This window comes from Gobius niger (genome assembly GCF_951799975.1).
Source record: "Gobius niger genome assembly, chromosome: 2".
NCBI lineage: Eukaryota > Metazoa > Chordata > Actinopteri > Gobiiformes > Gobiidae > Gobius > Gobius niger.
In genome coordinates, this window is record NC_136853.1 from 12,286,843 (window position 1) to 12,303,704 (window position 16,862).

General features: G+C 42.2%; 2 protein-coding genes across 2 annotated transcripts in view; one reads left to right on the forward strand and one right to left on the reverse strand.

Annotated features, from left to right (window-relative positions):
• Positions 1-6,384, forward strand: part of il11ra (interleukin 11 receptor subunit alpha) — a 146,245-nt gene extending 139,861 nt beyond the window's left edge. Inside the window, exon 12 of the mRNA XM_079582625.1 lies at positions 6,374-6,384. The gene's annotated coding sequence lies outside the window, so the exon portion shown is untranslated. The remainder of the gene's footprint in view (positions 1-6,373) is intronic.
• cntfr (ciliary neurotrophic factor receptor) overlaps positions 1-16,862 on the reverse strand; it is a 232,502-nt gene that overhangs the window by 61,781 nt on the left and 153,859 nt on the right. The window lies entirely within an intron of this gene.

The window sequence follows — 16,862 nt, forward strand, 5'->3', positions numbered from 1 at the left end:
GTTAAAGAAAGACACAGCAACAAAACAATGCGCTTGTATCGTAAAGACTGTTTTGTTTAAGCGAGAGCCTATACTTCCCAACAGGCAAACGAACCAAAGGAAAAGAGACACAACTGCTCACAAAAACGCCTTTAGGTATTTTTTGTATTGCGGTTTTGCCTGTAGCCTTTCCTTCTGTGTGTGCTACCAGTGAGGCGGTAGAGAACATTAACAATTTACTAGTGCTGACAGTTTATTTTATCTGTACAATCTGAAATCTGAAATACAAACGACTACTGCGTTGGTAAGGCCCATCTCAGACAATAGTTTGAGCAAACAACATTTGGGAAAACTTCCTATGCCAGCACCAAATGAAACATTTTGGAACATTTGGTCACAGCACTGGTTCATAGGTATAATTCAAACTTGGGGATCTGCAAACCCGTCCAGTGCTGACATGGGGAAAGCAGATGGATGGCTTCAGGTCACGCAGGATTATTCTCTCCGGAGGCCAAATCATATCCTCTTATCATTCTGCTGAATTGGGACTCCCGTATTATAGAATGAAGCTTATATTGAAATGAACTTTACTGAAGTTTACTTTTCTTCAACGTTCATACCATAATTTTCAAAATGAATCATTAGCATCAACTACCATTTCACAAGATATTACTGGCGTCAGTGGTCCGGATTTGACAGAAAACAGGTTTGTGTGAGACTTGTTTACCAAGCTTGGCTAGCCAGAACCACTTTCTGCATGAAAGAAAGTGGGTCTGGAGACGTACAGATGACAGGTTTCTGATTGGTGTAAGTGAACGTCCCTCACTGCGCCATGCTGTTGTCCTAACCACTGTAACAAACCAGGGACAGAAGCCTCTCTGCAGTTCCTCACTGATAAGCTTCTTCACAGCGAGTTGCATCGACGCAGACTTTACCTCTTGACCCCCGCCTTAAAGGGATATTTCAGGATGTTTGACATCGGGCCTCATTTCCTCGTTATCCAGAGTGTTGCTGATGCAAGGCTAGCGCATTTCTACGATATCAGCTAGCCTGCATTAAAAACAGTCTGACCCAAGCACAGTGCACCTGAGGCAAATCACTTATAACACAAGACTAACCATATAAATGTCTGTCGATAAAATACCTTATAGTTGAGCAGCATCAGCTTCGTGGTTATACAAGCTACTCGGCGGCGGAGTGATCTGCTAGAAAACAGTCCCTCAGAATGCGATTATTCATGTGATGCAAGGTCAGGTATATTCCAAAAAATTATTCTATCGACACAGACATTTATTTGGTTAGTCTGGCGTTATAAGTGATTTGCCTCAGGTGCTCTGTGGAGCGGGTCAGACAGTTTTTAATGCAGGCTAGCTGATACCATAGAAATGTGCTAGCCTAGCAGAAGCCTAGTGCCACAAAACTCTTCAAATATAAGAACTGCATAAATTACACAAAAAAAATCTCCAGAAATCAGCAACTCTCTGGATAACTAGGAAATGAGGCCCTATGTCAAAAATCCTGAAATATCCCTTTAACCGAGCACATTTTCTCCAGTTCGGCTTTACCCAAATCTACAAAGCAAATCCAAACAAATTGTTTGTCTCGCGTTGTCACTTAAAAAAAATAAAAATAAAAAATGTTGGATTTTCTGGTCACTTTTCTGTTGCTCTTCTATGGCTTTTTTGTTGCAATTTCGTCACACATCCTCTTCCCCTTTTCATCGCTTTTTTGTCATGTTGTATCCGCTCTTTTGTAGCATTTTCACCCCTCGTTTTCGTCTCCTTTCTGTTGTTATTTTTGAGAAGCTGTTTGATTTGGGTACAGCCAAACTGGAGAAAATGTGCTCGGTTCAGGTGGGGGGTTAGAGTGTCCCACCGGGGAGCGGATACAGCGCCCTGCTCACCCTGTAACTGACAATCTGTGCGTGGTCGGCCTGCCCTTTCCAAAGGCTCCAAGTGCTGCGCCTCCAGACCATTTGTCTGTGTAAAATAGACAGGCCATGTTTACGTGGCTCAGCGTTGTTAAATGAGATGAATAATCTTGCGGAAGAGTTCTTTCATACACTTAAAACACATGAAAGGAAAGACTTCTTAGTCATCCATCTGAGTCTAAAAATGTCCAGCTGTGTTGATTTTGTGGACTTTGTGCGTTTATTATCAAGGATGTTTGATAATTCTTATTAAAGCTGCTACATGCAACAACAGAGTGTGTTGCTTTATCTATCTGCTTTTCTTCAAGCCTTTACTTCAAGCTACAAGTCGACTTTCTCCTGCTGTTCCGTCTTTGTGTTGATTCCTCTGTGAAACCTCCACCACAACAACATGGCGAGTGGTTGTTTCGGGGGTCACTCCTCTGTCACGCACGTTCGCCTGTGTTTAATCCGTCGCCATGGGAACCAATTAGCCCGCCCGTCAATAACATCAGCGACGCTATACTGCGGTCGACATCCAATCACAGTCAATTAATCAGGGAGTCTAATTGAGGCCATTCAAATCAATTGGCTTCTCAAGTCTTCAAAGTGGAGACACTCCACGCACTGAGCTAGTCGGACTGAATTCTCCTCCAAAAAAAAATCAATCAGGCAAACTTATTAAGAAGTTGAATGTTACTTTAGAAAAGGTTAAGAGAGTGGCTAGTGCCGCACTGTCCCGATTTGACAGCAGCGTGAAAAGGGCAAAAATGGAGCGGCTATTTTTGGAGAGCTTCCATCTTTGAAATGTTTACTCTTCTAAAGCCCGGCATTTGCCTCATTTAACTGACAAAAGGCTGAATCGCTGAAAAGATGTGCGAACAAAGCCAAGAAAGAGCGTGTCTCCTGATTGGACCGAGTGTGCCACTTTCTTTTTGGTGACTGAAAGTTGAGAGTGCAGGACTGCAGGGTTCACTGCATCAGCTGCGTTCAGACTGCAGGTCAAAGCCATATGATTTTTCTTTGCACAGATACGACCTATATCTGAACATTTATTTATTTTTTTCTTCAAAAATTCACATCTCTTTTGCAGCGACTTCCCTCTGAATACCCAGATTGAGTTTGTCCCATCCTGACGCACTAAAAACTGAAATGTCCTTCATTCTGAATAAGAGCAAAGAGGTCTGTGTGGGTGAAACCGCTCAGCTCACAATCACCGCTGGACCCCACACTGGCATGCTTCTCTGCACTGACCAGCCACTTCCACAAAAAAGGCCAGAGATCCGTTTCAGTTCTCATCAATTTATGGCTTTAAAAATGGCTTGTATGGCTTTTGTGCATAAACAGTTACACAGGGCACCTTTAAAGTGCAACCAAAGACTATACAAACCTTTTTTTTTTTCTGCTGATGAACTGTATAGCTGACAATTTTACTGTAGAGTGTTATCTGCTGTTTCCATTTGGTCATTTTTGTGCAAATTTTAGGGTATTTTGCACTTACATGGTCTAAAACTGTGTGTGTACTGCAACATGGAATTTGGATTTTCTTTTGGTGGAAGTTTCTGTAAAAGTAGAGGTTCGCGCCTGATCTGATTAGCGGATCATTCCCGGATCCCGCCCAGCGAAGGGCAAAACGGAAGTGTAGGTTTTCAGTGTTGCATCCACAAAGCAGCAGGTGCGTGCGTCATTCGCACTTAGCACGACACAGAGATATCAGCTATGCGTAGGTTTCTCGTGCCGCTGACCGGAGTTGGTTCTTAAGTGCCACTTTAAAGGGGGGGCATTATGAAAAAAGGACTTTTTCAAGCTTTACATCATGTTATTATGTCATTCCCTCATTAAAAACATGCCTGAAGTGTTGCCTTGGCACATTCACGTATTTTTGAGTAATCTGTAAAAAACTCTGATGGCGGCCATTTTAGGGATGGGTTTGCCTGAGTCCTCCTAGGAACGCCCCCACCTCCTGGAGACGCCTCCGAGCTTTCGTCACCAGCTGAGTAAAGAACCCCCTCCCCACTGATGCCACAGACAGCGTGTGGAGGGGGCGTGTCGGAAAGGGTCAGAGGTTCTTAAAGAGACAGGGGCCTATTTCAAGACATTCGCTACAGCCATTTTGAGAGAGCAATTTGGAATGGCATCACCATTGTAGTGTGCTATAGACTGGTGCTATGTGATTGAAAAAAAGCATAATACCCCCTCTTTAAAGCAGTACTAAGTAACTCTTCCCCCTAGAGGCCATAAGCGCAACTGCAGGTGTAGTAGCAAGTTACGTTTTTTTTTTTTTCTTGGAGAGAAAATACGACGCTGACAGGAAAGGCGAAGGCAGGGAGGGTTACTGTGCACCCAATTATACAATGGAAATATTTTTTTTCACTCAAATTTGGCTGTAAATACTGTTTAAAGTGACGTTAGCCCGCAGTTAGCTTTGCCTGTTAGCATGTTAGCTTCTTCTTCGTGATTCCATTAGTGTGTATTGCTTTCTCCGGACCGGGGGCAGTCAAGTTGCAAACATGGTTTTCTGGCCAGAGACACCAGCGGGAGATGAAAGACCCTCCACTCATCCCATAAACTCTTGTATTACCCCCACAGGGACTACGAAACGGATTTATTAAGGTAAACACGTTACTTAGTACTGCTTTAAGAACTGTACTTATGTAGACTACCTCCGCCAACCCACAACGCCACCGTCACCTCCACTGGCGTGTCTGATCGGTCCTAATCAGGCGCCATTGAAAACCACAATGTAATTAACAGCTAAGCAACTAAACAGTATTTTCTTTTTCGTTTTTAGCAGCCATTGTCGAAATCAAAAATGCAATCCCCCATCAACACACAAACAAAATCGGAAGGACACCATCTCATTAAGGCGTATTAGATGTCTGTTTACACGCAGCCCTCATAATTACATCCTCTTTGACTCGCTCTATTCAGTTTGAAGCCTCGTGCGCGCAGAGACCTCGCATACGAAGCACCTGCGGAGGCCGAGCGCAACAAAGGCGCGACGCATAATGAAGTAAATAAAGCGGTATTGCAAATTAAAATGACAGGCCGACGCCACCTCCCACAAGAATACAGGCCCATTTGATCCCGCCGCTCTTTGAATCGCTAAACACAGAGAATGATTTCGTGGGACGCCTGATGAAAAACGCCGATGGTCTCTTGTGCGGCGCGGGCTGGGTCACTTTCGAATGGTAATAGGTCGCCGGTTTAATTATGGGGCCGTATGCTCATAAATGCTGATGAGAGGACGGTTAAAGGGAATGTCGCAACATCGTTTTTTTTTGTGTCTGATGGATAATTACTGGAAAGATAGTGGATTTTTTTAGCTCGGATTGGGGTCAGTGAACCATCTTGCATAAAAGTAATGAAAACATATTTAATTTGGAAAGTATAGACAGGAGGTCTCCACGCTGCTCCTTTTACGGGTCATTGTGTAAAATGATGCCGATAGTGTTGTGTATGTGGCTGTAGCTGCAGTGGGACGTGCCCGTGAATAGGTTGCGTTCACGTGACATCACAACATTCTAAAGAGCCTATTCACCTTATTCCGGAGGCTCGCGTGGGCGCCGCCATTAATAGTGCCCGCCCCTTTTCTCCTATCTGTTAACATGGGACTGGAGAAATCCACATAAAATCAGTCACTAAACGAAAACAAAGCCGTTTTTCGGCGGCCCAGAGAAACGCTGCAGTGTCGACATGTTGGTGCAAATGAACATTGGCCATTTTACACAAATCAATCGACTAAACATCAGATTTGAGCGGAGAATGTTTTCCCTCGTTCTCCGTTTAAATGAACGGGCTTTGCGCTCGACCGGAAGTGTGAAAGTGGCAAAAGTGGGCGGGGCGGAATAAGGTGAATAGTTTAACTTTGAGGTGGAGGTCAACTGACGGTCAACTGTGGTAACTAACAAAATGCATATTTTTATGTCTTTGTTTTTTGGCTCATATCTCAGTCATTACTGGAGGAATCCGCATGAAACAAAAACTGTCACAAAGTTCATTATCTCCTCTGTCAGCACATATGAACTAATGTCCAATTATTTTCTCCGAAAAACATAAAAAAGTGGTGACAATATGCGAAGCGTGATGTTGTCCAATAGAAAGGACTTTCAGACATAAAAATAATATCACAGGTTTGTGAATTGTTATGGAAATCCAACTGTATATTATTATATGTTTATTGTAATCATATTACTTATGTTTTATGGACAACTGACAAGTATGCATTGTAACCTTTGTACAGCTAAAGGACACCTGCTTGGCCGGGGTCAGGACATCTTATCTAGAATTGGAGACAGGGTGTTTGTGTCCTCGCTGTGGCGACGTTTGTCTTATACATTTCGTCAGTGTCCTGAACGTCTTAGGTCAATCTGACCTGTTACACCACGCTACCTGTTACACCATTGGGGCATTCCATAATCATATGATCATTGTGCTGTCTTTGTGTATAAATACTGTGAGTTGTGAACTGTTCTTCAGAGCATCTTGTATCCAGGTACTTGGTGTGTCTCTATATGCATATGTTAAATAAATCCGCATGCTTGATTCATGACAACTTCTCTCCGGTTTAATATTTAATATAGTCTCAATGTTTACCATAACAGAATCCAATCACGATCAAATACTGTTGAGGAAAAACATTTGTCAATGTTTGTTTTGGAGATTTCTTACAAAAACTGCATTTCTCCCATAGAGTTGTATTGGCCCTGCCCTCCATCTGACATTATGACATCATCACATTCTAAATCGTGAACGCTACCTATTTAAACCCTGCATTGTGTCTTTAAATTCAGCCTTAAATATTTAGCTGAATTCCTCCATATTTACTCACAAAATGTGCTATGTCCTTCCAAATAAAAGTCCTGAAATGCTGTAAAGATCTTTGCTCATAATAAGCTCCATAATCTGTGGTACATACTGGTGTTTGCAAGCTTCAGTCTTTTGTTTAATTTGCATTTTATGTTCGGAAAATAGCGTCAGCAGCGTTTCATCCTGCTTTCATTTACACAGCGCGCTATAACAAAAAAAACGGATGAGGTGCACGAGGCTAGCCCTTGGCAAAAATTCAATTTTACAGCCATTAGCTTACATGATTAAAGTCGCACTATTCTTTTATGTCCCCATTTCCCCTCAGAGCACTTTGATCTAAATAAATTGATAAAGCCGCGCCAAACGCTCATTCAAATCCCCAAAGTCCCGTCTTGCCCCACAAGCCAAACTTTCCCTTCAGTTTCCGCGGCGCTTTTCTAAACCTGTCACCCAAAAATTCAACATCGCAAAGAGGGAGAGAGGGAGAAGAAAAAAAAAAGGACAACAAAATGAAAGAAAAAGTAATGAGGGACAATGACACCCAGTGGCCCGGTTGCTAGGTTACCGATGCTGCGGTACTTGCTATTCGGTGCCATTGGTCGCCTCCCTGTGGCTTTGTAGCTCGCATCCCTTCGCGCGCGCATTCATGTCCAGGGGCTGTTTGTGTGTCACGCGGCGGATTCTCTTGCTATGACAACAAAGATGAATGTGCTTTTCTTTTTTCACTTGTTGCATTCAGTCCTTTTTTGTGTGTGTGTGTGTGTGTGTGTGTGTGTGTGTGTGTGTGTGTGTGTGTGTGTGTGTGTGAGTGTGTTCGGGAAACAAACAGAGCTTAATATGTTCAAATGGTCTCAAATGGCGCCGGATGGAAATAAAGAAAAAGGAAAAAAGAAAGAAAAACTTCCCGCTGGACATTCCTCAAGTCAATGGATGATTGTGGGAATGGGTTGAGAAAATTTTGAGGGATTATCAAATGAGGGTAAAAACAAAGAGGGGATTTGAGACGGCTAATTAAAAGTGACTAAAAAGATTTTTAGCAACGCCGTTCAGCGGGTTTCAGTCACAAGACTCTTTCCCGTTATTGATGCAATATGTAACACTTTTCATTGATTGAATGTTTTGTTTTGAATTGTTCATTTCTATAGCAATAGATACAGACGGCATCTCTGGAATCGGCCATAAATGATCATTTTTGAAAACAGTTAAGGGGGAAAACAATTTTGAAAAAATAAATTTTTTCTCTAATTATTCAAAAACTGCTTTAACAAACGCTGAAATATGAACATAGTTTCTACTAAATAAAGATACAAAGACATGGGGAGGAGCAAGGTGGCTCAACAGCCCATAAATACATGAATAACGGAGAATGCTAACATGATGCTACATGCTAGCATCGGGCTAATGCTAACGATTAGCTAGCGCTTGCTACAACTGCCTTTTTTTCACTTCTACTGCACAATCTGCTGTGAGAAAATATCCATATGGGCCTGATTTACACTTGACTTTATTTGTGTGTGATAAATAAGTTCATATTCCACCAGAAAATGGCAAAAAAGAGTGGAAAATTGTGTTTTTCTAAAGATTCTATTTTCCCCCTCGGCGAAGCCACGCCCCCTTCTATGACGAGATGCCGTCTGTATCTATGGTCATACATTTTCATAACTGAGATGCATGGATAGGCTCATAGAAGTAAATGGATGCAGTGGATACATGTGTGCAGATTTGTTTGGGGCTGTTTAGAGGATTGAACCGGCAAACAATTCACTTCACTGCATTGCCATCATTCGTATTAATGTTGCTGATCATTTAAAAGGGAAATTTCTCGAGAAAGCACATGGCACATTGTTTCTCTGAAGGAATACACATAGTCTCATCAAGTAGGCTATCAATTTTAGCAATACAAGAAATCTATGATATTGACCAATAATTTCTAACCATTTGTCGTTTTTGTAATCACTGTATTTTGCCACCAGACCTGCACCAATAGACAACTCATCTTTTCATTTCTCTATCAATCTCTGTCATGTTGTGTTTTCTGTTGGTCTTGTTCACTCCAAGATGTAGACAGAAGACTTTGTTCCCCATCATTAGCCGCAATATCCTGTAATGACTGTAATTGTGTTTGTCAGCGATGTACTGTATTTTTAAGGTATGGTACATTAGTGCTCTTCTCGTCTGACTGAGCCAATAACCAGTGTACTTCACTCCATGTACATGTTTGTGTTTTTTCTGCCATTATTTCACTGTGTTTGTACATCTGGTGAAGCCTTGTCTGCAGTGCCCTGTTCTATGTTTTCTAATTTCTCCATTTATGTTTCAAAGACACGGATGTGCGTGCGTGACATGCCGCACTCTGTGCATCTCAAGGTTTTTGGGATATTTTGTAAGAATATTTGTGGTATTTAAGTGTGTCTTTGTGTCAACAGTTGTGACTTTTGTAAGATTTAAGGTGGCAGAACTATGTTTATTTGAATAATGTAAAGAGTGGTTGATGAAAGGTTAAAGGAGATTTGATCCTGATCTTAACAAGTACAAGTAGGGTGATAGAAACAAAGGGACACCCCTTTGTTTCTATCACCCTACTTGTACAGCAGAAATATCCAAGCCATCTATCCCAACTTATATCCTTATTATATATACACATATTATACTTATTATCTCAACAAACATGATCATGCTCTTTTCAGTGGACTGGACAGCTGCGTCTCGGCTCAACAACAATGATCTGAGCAGGGTTCGACTGGCAGCAGAGCAGACAGTGTTATCGTAGAATCCTAATCCTAACCAGCCCAACATTGTGTCCATATATTTTTTGGAAGTGCTCTCTATACTTGCATTTCCAATGACATCGCGCGTAGTTCCGGTGGCCATTTTGAATACCGAAGTAGAATTATGCAGTACTGCAACATGAAACAGTATCTTTACTCTGGATGAAAATGAAAGACAACTGATTGACAGTGGCATTTTTAAATAATTGCTCATGAAGATAAAGTTTAAACACAGCCGCAGAGACACATGTTTATGTGATATAACCAGCAAATGTGGCACAGACGTAGCAGCTCTGTCTGTCGAGCTACAGCAGGATTTACTCAAGATCTGCTTCACTCCTCAGACTAAATGAGCACATCAAAGAGGTTTGTCACGTCAACAGAGTCTCAGTCTGAGTCAGTGTTTAAGCTGCTAGCATGCTGCCGGTTAGCAACTGTCAACCATTGACTGTTCATTCAATCAACTGTCAATGGCTTCAATACGATAAAGACGTGTGGGTCACATCTATGAACACTGAGGACATACTACAATAACAGCATTTTGTATCCAAGGCTAACTAAATGCTAACCGGTAGCATGCTAGTGTCTTGAGCAGCTTAAACACTGACTCTGGTTTCTTCACATAAATATGCATCTCTGGGGCCGTGTTTTTACTGTTTTCTTCTTGAGCAATGATTACGAGTACATAAAAATGCCACTGTCAATCAATTGTCCTTCATTTAGGACAACTACAGGGATAACAGAGATACTGCTACATGTTGTAGGTAAGGATTAAACAACGAGGAGCTGTGCATTAGACGGTTATAATGCACGACGCGGAGTCAAGAACACCACGAAGCGCAGCCATGGTATAATACTGCATAATTCTACGTTGGTATTCAAAATGGCCGCAAAAACATCACAAGTCACATGACTGAAAGGCATGTATACAATGTTAACTGTTGTGTTTTTGCGCCAAGGGTTTGAGAGCAGCACCAATTCTCTGTATGTGCGCTACGTTTGGTCAAGTTGTCCAAAGTACTTTTTGGGGATTTTTTTCTCTCAATCAACTAATACATTAACAAGCAATTGGTATTTTCCCACTATCACCGACGAGAGCCACTTCCAATATGAATGAATCGACACACACCCACTTACACATACTGTTGCATTGAGCACGGATGAAACAATGGTGCCCTGGCATCCGAGGAATGTGTCCAGGCCAATTGGAAACAGCCGTCTTGTTTGAGGTGAAAGGACGAAAGGAGGATGAATACATCAGAAGTGCGTAAGTTAAGAGGAAGGCGGGGTGAAGAACGCTACAAACACACACCTAATGGCATTTTCTCACGACAGTTATTGGATTGGTAATATCTAAAAATCAAGAATTAATCACCTACATTTAACACAAAGGATTTTAGTATTCAAACTGCAACATGGAGGGTCGCGGGTTGGTCACACTGGGGGTCACAGCCTGAAAAGTTTCCAGCTGAGAAATGAACACTACCTGAATAATGGCAGTTTTTGCTATTTGCTACTAGTAAATGTTGATCCCGACGAACCATTCTGTCCTCATTGGAAGAAATGGTGGCACATGGGCGTCTAGAAAATCAAAGCATCTGCAATCATAAAGCTAGCGACGCACAAGCACATCAATCACGGATTCATGGGAGAGCCAGCACTGTGTAACTTTTGTTTGTTGAGCCAGTGTGACCTTTGTCTTAAAAGATAAACTCATAAAATAGTGCCAGGAAATATGGCGGCTTTATTAGAATTTAAGTTCCAGCCCGTGGCCCGGGGCGACATAAAACACAAAGGAGATGAGTTAAGCTTTCAGACAATGATCCCGGCCGTAAACAAGTCAACAGGGCCAGCGCGCTTTTAAATGGAGATAAAACAGCCGTCAAACCCGGAGCAAACCAAAGCGTGAATATTGTAAAAAAAAAAAAAAGTATGGAAAGTGATGGGGAAAAAAGTCAGTCTGAAGGGATTAGCTGATTTCGTGAAAATAGAAATGACAAAAACTCACAAATGTCATTTACAGCGCCACACTCTCCAACCCCTCGACAAGTGAATTGAGAAACAGCGAGTCATGCTAAGAAGTACTTGCACTTACGTAGAGGTTTGTCTAGATCTAAGTAGAAAACATCCACCAAAAGGACCGGGCGAAAGCATGCTCCAAGCACTTGTTGAAAGCTGCTCACGACCTTTGAACCTCCCTGGGTCAGACGCAGGAAGGCGGCCATTACACCTGGACAGTTAAATTACCCCACGTCATCTTTGCCTTTCTTTTTTTTTTTACTCCCAGTGGCTCCGTCTAGGACCACACCTGACATCACAAATCCACCGGCCCGAGCTCCCGCAGTATAAGTGCCCCTTCACGGGAAATCAAAGCGGAGCCTCAAACACGCTTTCCGAAAACATATACGCATAAACGCGATCCGACTTCAAGCGCTTCTCGCAAAACAGACGTGGCACCTCACCGGGTCTGGCCATAATCAAAAGCCGCCGGTGCTAAATGTGGAGGAGATGGCCGAAAGGAAGGCAATTCTGGAGAGTCCTGACTTCAAAAGGTCGTGCGGAGTTGGAAAACAAACACATTTCACGCGGCTTTGCAATCGAGAAGCTCTGAGACGCAGATATATCACTGATACTGTATTCTGTCAACTGACTTAATACTCTAGGCACATTGCCAAAGAAGCAGTAACTATCCAAAGGGAGATCTTACTTATTTGCTATTAGGTAAATCACTATTATTTTTCTTTTTTTGACTGGCCCGTGTTCAATAGGTAACAGCCTGTTCCGTCCATTCTCTGCATTTTAAGTGAAGGACACATGGAATTCTGTGAGAGCGGATTCCTCCACTGCTCAACTTTCCTCTCCCTCCCATTTGCGTCTAAGTCCCTTCCAATTTTGAACAATTTCCACTCATTTTGTTTTATTACAGGCCCAAGCAGGTGGAGAGAGACCCGGGTCGCTGCAGACAAACTTAAAACACTCGAAAGCTGAGGGGATTCGAAGCGTAACTTTTTGGAAACCTGCACAGGAACTGGTAGCATAAATCCAACGTTTTATGAGGCTGAGCATTCCTTTCCAACGACTTCACTCTCTCTGGATGTCATGATTATTCAATCTGACAGCACTGTGGAGATTGCCAGGAAAGTTGGGAAACAGCGAAGTGCCACTCAGCAGTGATTTGTTCTTTACAAACTGGGCCTGTAATATGTCAGGGCGCGCATACCTGCACCTTTCATTATGATTTTATAACACCTGCACCTTTCCCACATTGTGATCTAATATTAAAGTTTGCATGTGAGCAAACTAATTGGCAACGCTTTATAATTATGAATACATGCATAATTCATGATGAATTCAAGCATTATCATAAATTAACATGAGCTCAATGGGCTTCACGAGTAAATACCAATGGGCGAGGAAAGCGCTTCTATTTGGTCCTCATGGCAGGGGGATAACATAGCTGCGATACCACCCCCTAGTGGCCATGGGCGACTCCAGAAGCCACAATAATGCATGGATACCAATGAGACTTTACACATTTTAAACGCAGCCATCATGGATTCTTTCTCGTAAGGAGTCATTCATGTAAATGGGGAGGAGTGAGCACAAATTGGTCTATCAATATTAAGGCGAGACACTGCAGGTGGTGCGTTTTCACGCAGTGGTCGAAGTGGAGATTTTTATCTATTTTCCTCCCTTTACATCTTCAGTTTTCATGTCAGAGTATAAAAATGACAAAACTCACCCCTCATGATATTTATTTTATGATGTTTTGTCGGCTGCGAGGTGGGGGCAACCCGGAAGTAGCTGCTGCGCCGCGTAGAAACGCTGTCTTTCCCGCGGGTATTCATTCATAAATATTGACAGATTTGACATCCACGTGTCCTGCGAAGGGGCCCCGTGATGACGCTTTCACCCAAATATGGCATTTTTCCTCCTACGAGACGCCTGGTGCGGAAGAGTCGAAGAATGGGCTGCGCATGCGCACTCGCTACAAAACTTCAGGGCTGGTTTTGTCTGAATGAGAGAAGCCGCACTCGGGCAGCGAGTGAGCCCTTATAGAAGCTCCCACAGACTCCAAACTTTCCAGTCTTGGACTTAATAATAGTTTGAAGGTTTTTTCAGAGGGATTTTTTAATATCTAATTCCTAGCCTGATTTATTCAGCTTTGAAGCCAGAAAAACAGGCGGAATTTGAGTTTTTACAGATTTTTTCACTGATGATTAGTTTATTGAAAAACTAAACAAAATATCCAAAATCCCCTCTGAAAAAATCTTAGTTACTAATATGTCAATAAAATTAAACCATAAAATTTAATCTGGCTCAATTCATTATTTTGATTTCGTTGCCCAAAATATAGGCAATTTTGGCCATTTTAATGCTCAATTTTTTTTATGAAAACATAAAATGACAGAAAAAATGCAATACATTTTTTTCCATATTTATATCTGTGATGTTCAGCAAAAGTTTCAAATTGATATCTCTACATTTTTTTTTTTTCCCTATTCACCTGCAGTGTCTCGCCTTAAGTCTGAAGTAAACACTCATGAGTTGCATCCGTCCATCCATTTACTTCCGCTTTATAGGGCCGGGTTGTGGAGGCAGCAGTCTGAGCGGGGATGCCCAGACTTCCCTATCCATACACACCTCCTCCAGCTGTTCAGTGGGAAACTGCGGGGCTCAAACACCCCCCCAAATCTTTGAGCACCCAGGTGAATTAACCCTAGTTACAAAATGATCCAATAGATTTAACGGTAAAACACAAGAGTCGTCTCTCATAAGCACCAGTTTATGAGATCAATTTTGACCATGTCTTGTTTCTTGACTGGGCACCCACTGGGGAAAAAAATCGGCATCTACATTTATGAATGAGTGAATAAATACTATGCCATGATGTAATACTAACGAGGCTCATTCATAACCTCGGATTCAAGGCTCTTGCTGTGAGGCGAGTACGAGCGACCCACCTATTGCGACACTTGTTCACCTCCGACGATTGTCAGATTTGAACTCTTGTAAGTCAACATTTACCCATCTGAGTGAAGAAAAAGCCTATCTTTTAATCTTTTCATTTTGGTGACACACGTCTCTCCAAGTTTAATGGCTTCTGTGGCCCACTGCAGCCGGTCAGACAAGGAAAAGTGTCACAAGACGCGGTCACATTGCAGCTGACACTTTTTTGAAATAGGATCTCATGGACGCTTTTCCTCTGGTGCTATTGGCTCATGTCTGCTCTATCATTACTTTGTCTCCAAACTCTTGACACCTAGAGTTTTTTTTTTTTATTTCTCTTTCTTTTTTTTTCCACGCAGAGTGAAGGGTACATAGCGTTGACACTTGGAAAAAGTTGCAGATTAAAGACTAAAAATGTAGAGGACGAAACGATTGAGGTCAGTGAGGAGTCAGGCTGTTAATGAAAGACAAAATTGCCGTTCCATCACAGAGAATCCTGTCACTGTTATGTGCCAGAAGAGCCAGGTGGGTGGATAGTATTTCAAAGTGTAAAATTAGAATTTAAGTGTATTGAAGATGGGGATTTTTTTTTTTCTTCAGTCTTTTTAAATTATAGGTGCCATATGAAACAAAATGACTAATCACCATTCCTAAACAACTGAGGGACGACACAGACATCATCCGGCAACTTTATGTTCTTTTATTTAAGCGCTGCCTGTCTAGTTATATCATCATTATCTGCTTCCTGTACATTTAGAATTAGGATTTAAGCTTTATTGTTTTTACATGTCTCCATGGCCTTGCTCCTCTGTATTTGACATGCCATATCCACATTAGAGCTGCACAGACGCTTTAAAGCAGTACTAAGTAACTCTTCCCCCTAGAGGCCATAAGCGCAACTGCAGGTGTAGTAGAAAGTTACGATTTTTTAACTTATTAATTGTCTTGGAGAGTAAATACTACTCCGACAGGAAAGGCGAAGGCAGAGAGGGTTACTGTGCATCCAATTATACAATGGAAGTATTTTTTTTTACTCAAACTTTGCTGTAAATACTGTTTAAAGTGACGTTAGCCCGCAGTTAGCTTTGCCCGTTAGCGTGTTAGCTTTCTTCTTCTTCGTGATTACATTAGTGTGTATTGCTTTGTCCGGACCGGTGGCAGTCAAGTTGCAAACAGGGTTTTCTGGTCAGAGACACCAGGGGGAGATGAAAGACCCTCCAATCATCCCATAAACACTTGTATTACCCCCACAGGGACAACGGAACGGATTTATTAAGGTTAACACGTTACTTAGTGCTGCTTTAAGACACATACTATTCACGAGTCACTGTCCAGCACAAATCATGACCAAATCCGAGCCCTGTAGTGCTCTGCTGCTTGTGTATGTTAAATAGATTTTGTTCTGTAGACCTTTTGTCAACACATATTTTTAAATGTGCAATATAAATAAAATGTATTGATTGATTGAACCAGGAAAGCCCACTGAGATTCAAATTGGCCAACATTGACCAATCGGAGGCGTCGCACTCATAAAAGGAGCTCGGACAGGTGCTGTAGGCCCATTCCCCACATCATCTGTAGAATGTAGCTGTCAGGAGTGGATTCTGACGGACAGAAAGTGAGGAGCTGAGAGCGAGACGCATGTGTGCAGGGCCGCGAAGCTCGGGGCCGTCATCAGGAATTCACCCAGCCAGCTTTGTGCGCACAGTGCGAGCCTGTCCTTCTACGTACTCGGAGATCTCACGCGGAGTTAAGAAAGGTGTCATGTTACTTTAGAGGCTCCAGAGCCCCCACTGTGCAGACTCTTAGGTATACAGTACGAGGGAGGAAGATGGCGGATCGGGACATAGGAAACTCTATTTTTACACCAGTGGCATGCTGGGTAATCGGGACCTTCACTGATGGGCTGCAGCGCTTTCGAGCCACCCCCCCAAAAAAACAACAACGATAACAATAACTGACTCACATGTTGGGCTATTAATTAGGCGGCAGTTTCCTCCTGAGCCACTGATTATATACATGAGCTGCTGCGCTTTTGTTTGGAACGATTGAATCATTTACTCATTAGTGAAACAAAAATTACCATATAATTCCAGGTAAGTGGGGATCGAAATTACGTTTTTGTTTTTTTAAGTCATATAGTAAACCCGTTCTTTGGGACTTCTATTCTCCCTCTACACCTCTGTAACTGCGTGGTGAGTTTAGCCATGTTATTATTCTAATCTACAGAGTGAAACCTCATGAAACATGCATTTTAAAGTGATTTAGTCATTTTTACAATGTTTCAATCAGTTGTAAGCTACAACATTCAAGCAGTGAGTGCTATGAGGTGCTAGCTTGAATTCTACATATTTGACATGCAAACATCGTCCTGTGTTTTGTAACTTGTACTATTTCTGTAGAGCAGGGATCCAACTCAGTCAGCTCAAGGTTATTAAGATAATTTT